The following is a 5651-nucleotide window of genomic DNA, read 5'->3' as shown; positions in this document are numbered from 1 at the left end:
AAAATTTAAAACAAAAAATAAAATAAATTTCATACCTGATCAATTTCATAATTTTTATCATAGTTTTATTGATAGCCGGAATAGCGTTATACCAGTAGATGCAATACAATTAAATTGAAAAGTTGGGGGCAATACAAACTCTGATCATTTAACAATATTAAATATTAAATAATTAAATTATATTAAATACAATCTACTGAAAAATAAAAAGTACATACCACATGTTTTCTGCTATACAACTAATAATTCTGAAACACTCACGTCAACACATTTCACACTGCATAATATGACATTGTATTCAAAATTGGCAACTTTTCACTGGCGAATAGCATCTCTGAAAAAAACGCAGCCGATATATTAAAATGTTAAACAATATATGCAAGCGCTATTTGTTATTAGAAACCACAGATATTATATAGCTAAAATTATCTCTTCATTTGGGATCAGGGTGCAGGGAGCAGAAAAACGACGACGACGAGCGGCGTTTGTATATTTTTTGATCTCTCGTATTTTATGCATTTACTCTCAGAAATAAAATATGTGTCTACATAGGGGTAGTATATTTTTCGTGAAATTAAATTTTTATTTGAAGTATAAAAGTAAATTTAACCACCAAAAAAATATGAAACCAAAATTAATTACTTTAAACATCGACGCTTTCGGGCTTCGGTGAAATTCCTGATATTGCATGTGCACTGTGGAATATATCAAATATACCTACGACTGAACTTAAGTCTGAAAATATTGAGATTTATTATGAAAAAAAACCGTACGGATCGCTTCATGTTTCTTGTTCATGTCTGCAGCTTTGCTAACTGAAATTTTGGATCGATTGCGTCTTTGCGACTACTTTGACAATCGCCACGGATTGCATTATAATTTATACTACGTCAATATCACAAAACCATAGATATTACAAATTTTTATATGAAGGAGGTCCGTGTTTGAGATTTGATCATTAAGATAATGAAATGAGATATAACAATAACAAAATACCTCATAATTTTAAAATTTAAATTACAACAATATATAAAGTACCTACCTATGATTTTAATTTTTAATTTAATAATTGATAAAGGTGGTATTTAAATATTCGAAGCACAAGCATTTTTTATATAAGTTAGTAAACAAAAAATTTATTGGAAATAAATGTGATTACTACTTTTTAGATTTAACATAAAGGTATTCAGTGCCAGACGGCATAGTAATATTCATATATTACTTAACACTTATATAAACTAAAAATAAAAATTGTTGATTTTTGCGGGACATAAAAACTCCCGTGTACTGTACTACTGTAATATGACTAGTATGTACAACACTATTTATATCTATTTAATTGTATAAATATGTTATTATTCTGCGACCTGGATTTTTTGTCGTCGTTTTTTTTTTTAGCGTATTTTTTTGTGTTGCGCGCTCGGGAACAAAAAATATGCCCCTGCTTTACCCGGGTAGCAAATTGTCTGTGGCAATAAATTTTAAATTTGAGACCAAAAAGTAAAATATGTAAGCCCCAAAAGAATAGGTAATCAAACTTACGTATACATCGACTCTTCGGGTAATATATAGCTGCAAGGCCATATCTTGATTGCAGACGCCATATCGAGGAACTTCTTTCTTCATCTAATTCTGAACTGAAAAAATCGAGATTTTTTATAAAAATGTCTTGAGTAGAATGAAATATGTGAGCAAATGTTTATTGTTGCCTTACACATTTCTCTTTTGTTCAATGAAATTATTAGAATTGTGAATCGTCCCCGATGAGTGACGACAATCGGCTTTTGCCATAGATGATAGGTATTATAATATAATATGTTGTCATCAGTTCTCGAGTTTTTGACTTCTTTGGATTACACTATACATTTTTTATTTCAAATTCCGAAACAGAATATTATTGGGAGTGTTTAAATCTATACAATGCAGAACACGGCACTCTGAGTATAGGCCATTTAGATTTTTAGATACACTAGTACACTACTGTCGCCAGTCAATTTTTAGATCCGGCATCTAACAATATTGTTTTTAGTCTTAACGGTTAAACTATAACTCAACATAAAACTCTAGAAGTGTTGAGACTTGAAAAAATTCAAAATTAGGCTTTGAAATTTACAAAAATAATAAAAAAATGGATACTTTAATCGTTCCTATAATATTCTCTCTGGGCTCGGCATTAATATGTTATTAAACAATATTATTCTATAATAGTGTACAGTCACCGATGTATTTGCTACAAAATTGTGTGGTTATAACTTATATTATACTACTACACTTTAGACTATAGTGTAATAAATAATATAATATGTTTACAGTCGTGTAGGTACCTATAACTAAGGCTCTCACATTAAAGCAAGAGAAAAAATATATCGCTTCCCTCGTACTTTCCTATATTTATTGTTTTATATTTTAAAAACTTACCCTACAAATTAAGTACTACAAGTATAGTTTATACTTAGCAGGGATCGCTGTGGGTATTTCTTAAAATAGGTAGTATATAAAAAAAAAAAATCATGAACATTTTAGGTTTGTTAGTTAGGTACACATGAATTTACTAGACCAATTTGAATTAGTTAATGCCAAAAAAGTTGTTAAATTAAGTAGGTACCTAAATAATAAGTCACATGTCACATGTCACATAATACAATGCAGATATAGTAACACATGATACAAGTGATATGCATTTCCAATAACATCAAGATGTAACAATGAATGCTAAAAACTTATACGCCATATAACAGTTAAAAATTGCATTTACTTGTTTAAATCTGTATATATTTTATATATAAGGTAGTAGGTACAATAGTTACACGATATAGACACATGAATAATGGATAAATTATTAAAAAATTGTGATTTTATATCTGTATTAAAAAAAAAATTATTTATCTGAAATTGAAAATATAAATATATATATTTTTTAGTTAAGGTTTGTAGTGTTATATTGATGTATGAACTGAAGAATACAATGTTTAGTAAGATAGGACAAGTTTACTTTGATGAATTGATTCAGTGAATCTTTTGATCATAAGAATCATAAGTCAACTTGTACATTTGTTTGTGACCCCCAAAAAATTAAATTTGTGGAATCATTTATCAAATATTCAATGAGCTGTTCCTTATCATAATTATACAATTTTAAATCAAATCACTTAATTCTAGTTCAAACATTAATATGTCTTAAGTTAGTAAACTAATTTTGAACACAAAATAATTATTTATAAGAATGGAAATATTCATTATTCAAGTAGTCACTATTAGTAAATTTGATTAACCCATCTATATTAGTAAATATACTTAACATTTTTATGTTCAACATTTACCAACACATTTACTATATTTTGTTTAGGATTTTGTGTGCACGATGTTTCCAAGACAAAAATGTATGACTATCACTATGACGTGACGCAGACACTATATGGGGACAAGATTAGGTTTATGTATACTGATCAGCATTGTAAAAAATACTTTTAAAAAGTATTTGAGTAATTACTCAAATACTTATAAAATAAAGTATATAAAATACCACAGAAATACTATCTATAGTAAAGTAGGTATTTGAAATAATTTTCAAATACAAAACAAAAAATCAATTTAATTCTGAACCATTCATTATATATTATATTAATCCAACATTTGAGTGTTGCATTTTAAGAACATTATTTGTTCAAAATATTGATTCGTCATATTCATTCTTTTTTTGTATTGTTGCATCACCAACACTAAACACTCTCTCTACTGATTCACTGCTAGGTAGTGGAGTGTTGTACTTCAAAAACACCTGAAAACTAAGTACAAATGTTTCTCTAATATTACTAGTAATAGTATAAGAAGTTTTCAACTAATCTTACTTTTTAAAGTAAGTAAATTATGCAAACATTCTAAAGTCTTTATTGGAGATGTGCCCAAATATCTATCTATTTCATCACTAACTGTTGATTTTTCCTCTCGAGAATATTGTGAAAAGGTAAAAAAGGTATATAAATTATCTTTCATTTGGTTATCTTCTACATCATTATTGTCATTATCACTGGTATGTAAGTCATAACAGGCACTTTATATTCTGGGACCAATTATTTTTTTATATCATTTTTAATCCATGGTTTTTTAAATAGTGGGTGGCAGACTGCAGCAGTAATTAAAAATTTGTCTATCAAATAATCGGCAAACCTTGTTTTCAAACCTAAAAAACAAAAATTATTATCAATAAAGTTTTTTAATTTTAGTTCATGAGTATATAAATGTAGGTACTACACAGAAGTATAAATATAAATAATAGATCAGCTGATCAAAATTGTATATTATACATCAGTAAGACCAGTAAGACTGTAAGAGCTAAGAGATACTATATATTTACTACTTAGTATATAGTATTTACCAATAAAGTAAACCAAAAACAGCTAAAATGAAAAGAAATTAAATGTGTACAATTTAAGTACTAGGCTAAATAAGATTAATATATTTAAAAAATATTTATTATTACATACCATTAAGTATGGTAGTTACCAGAGGTTTCAAATAATTAGAACTGTTTGATCACTTGTCATTAATTCATATTTATTAATTAATTCTTCAATTGTAGGTAGGAGATGACCAAAGTACATGTTAGTATCACCCAGGAGTAAATACAAGCTTATTGAAATTGGCCCCATAATTGTTTGATATTGACACATGAAATAAATATCACTTCTATTAAATCTGGAAATATTGTTCATAAAATATATAGATAAAATAATTAATAATATTTTAAGATTTACAATTTACCTGACAATAGCTAATTTGAATATTATTATTCTAAACTTAAGTTCATTATTTTTTATTTATTTATTAAGCAGCACCACTGTATCATACAGTGAATTCCAACGTGTCTCGTTGGGTGTAATTAAATAAACACCAAGATTTTGTTTAAATAAATCAGCTGATTTAGTTGAGAGACCTTGTTTATTCCACAAAGCGGTAGACTTGGCAAAAGTACTTCTTGACTGTTTTTTGTATGCAAGATTAGACAAGGCTTTTTTAGAGTCCTAGAAAAAACAAGTTATACAAATAAATTATTTATTTTGTATTTAATTTGTACAAATTAGTAATTAATAATAAAAAATTAAACAAACATAATTTATTGAAATTAAAAATTGGAATTTGGGTATACATAATAGAAAATAGTTAATGCCTATCATATTCATACTTATATCTTAGAATATTATTTTCATATATTATTATCATTTAAATTGAAAGAAAAATTTAATTTTTAAATGTATTACAACTTATACAAATTTGATTATGAGTATCAAGTGTTAAACCTACTACCTAATAGTTTTGTCCTGATCACTATACTTACTCAAAATATATTCTTTTCGATAAAAATAATTTTAGTATTTTTATAATTTAACTATATTAGGTTATCTACTTAAATAAATGTTTAATTACCATTGAAGCTGTTGAATGTAAACAACACACCCTGTATTATATAGATTATAAGCAAATTATTCACACTGTAGTACAGCAGACGCTGAATAGGCATTTTATATTTCTATAGCGTATTTGTTATATGTACTAGCCTGTAGGACGATTAGTCGTTGTTTTATATTACGCATCGGAGCACTATAGTTATTCATATCAATTATACATATTATTATATTATTACATATTATATC

General features: G+C 26.8%; 1 long non-coding RNA gene across 1 annotated transcript; it reads right to left on the bottom strand.

Moving 5' to 3' along the window:
- Nucleotides 1-3645: 3645 nt before the first annotated feature.
- Nucleotides 3646-5072, bottom strand: LOC111039036. Its single transcript, XR_002605065.1, has 4 exons — nucleotides 4762-5072; nucleotides 4485-4695; nucleotides 3849-4180; nucleotides 3646-3785 (listed from the first exon to the last, which is right to left on the bottom strand). It is a non-coding gene; the product is annotated as an uncharacterized LOC111039036 (long non-coding RNA).
- Nucleotides 5073-5651: the final 579 nt, after the last annotated feature.

Source organism: Myzus persicae, unplaced genomic scaffold, assembly GCF_001856785.1.
Source record: "Myzus persicae strain clone G006 unplaced genomic scaffold, MPER_G0061.0, whole genome shotgun sequence".
NCBI lineage: Eukaryota > Metazoa > Arthropoda > Insecta > Hemiptera > Aphididae > Myzus > Myzus persicae.
The sequence above is the reverse complement of the archived record's forward strand: the minus strand, read 5'-3'. Positions and strand labels throughout refer to the sequence as shown.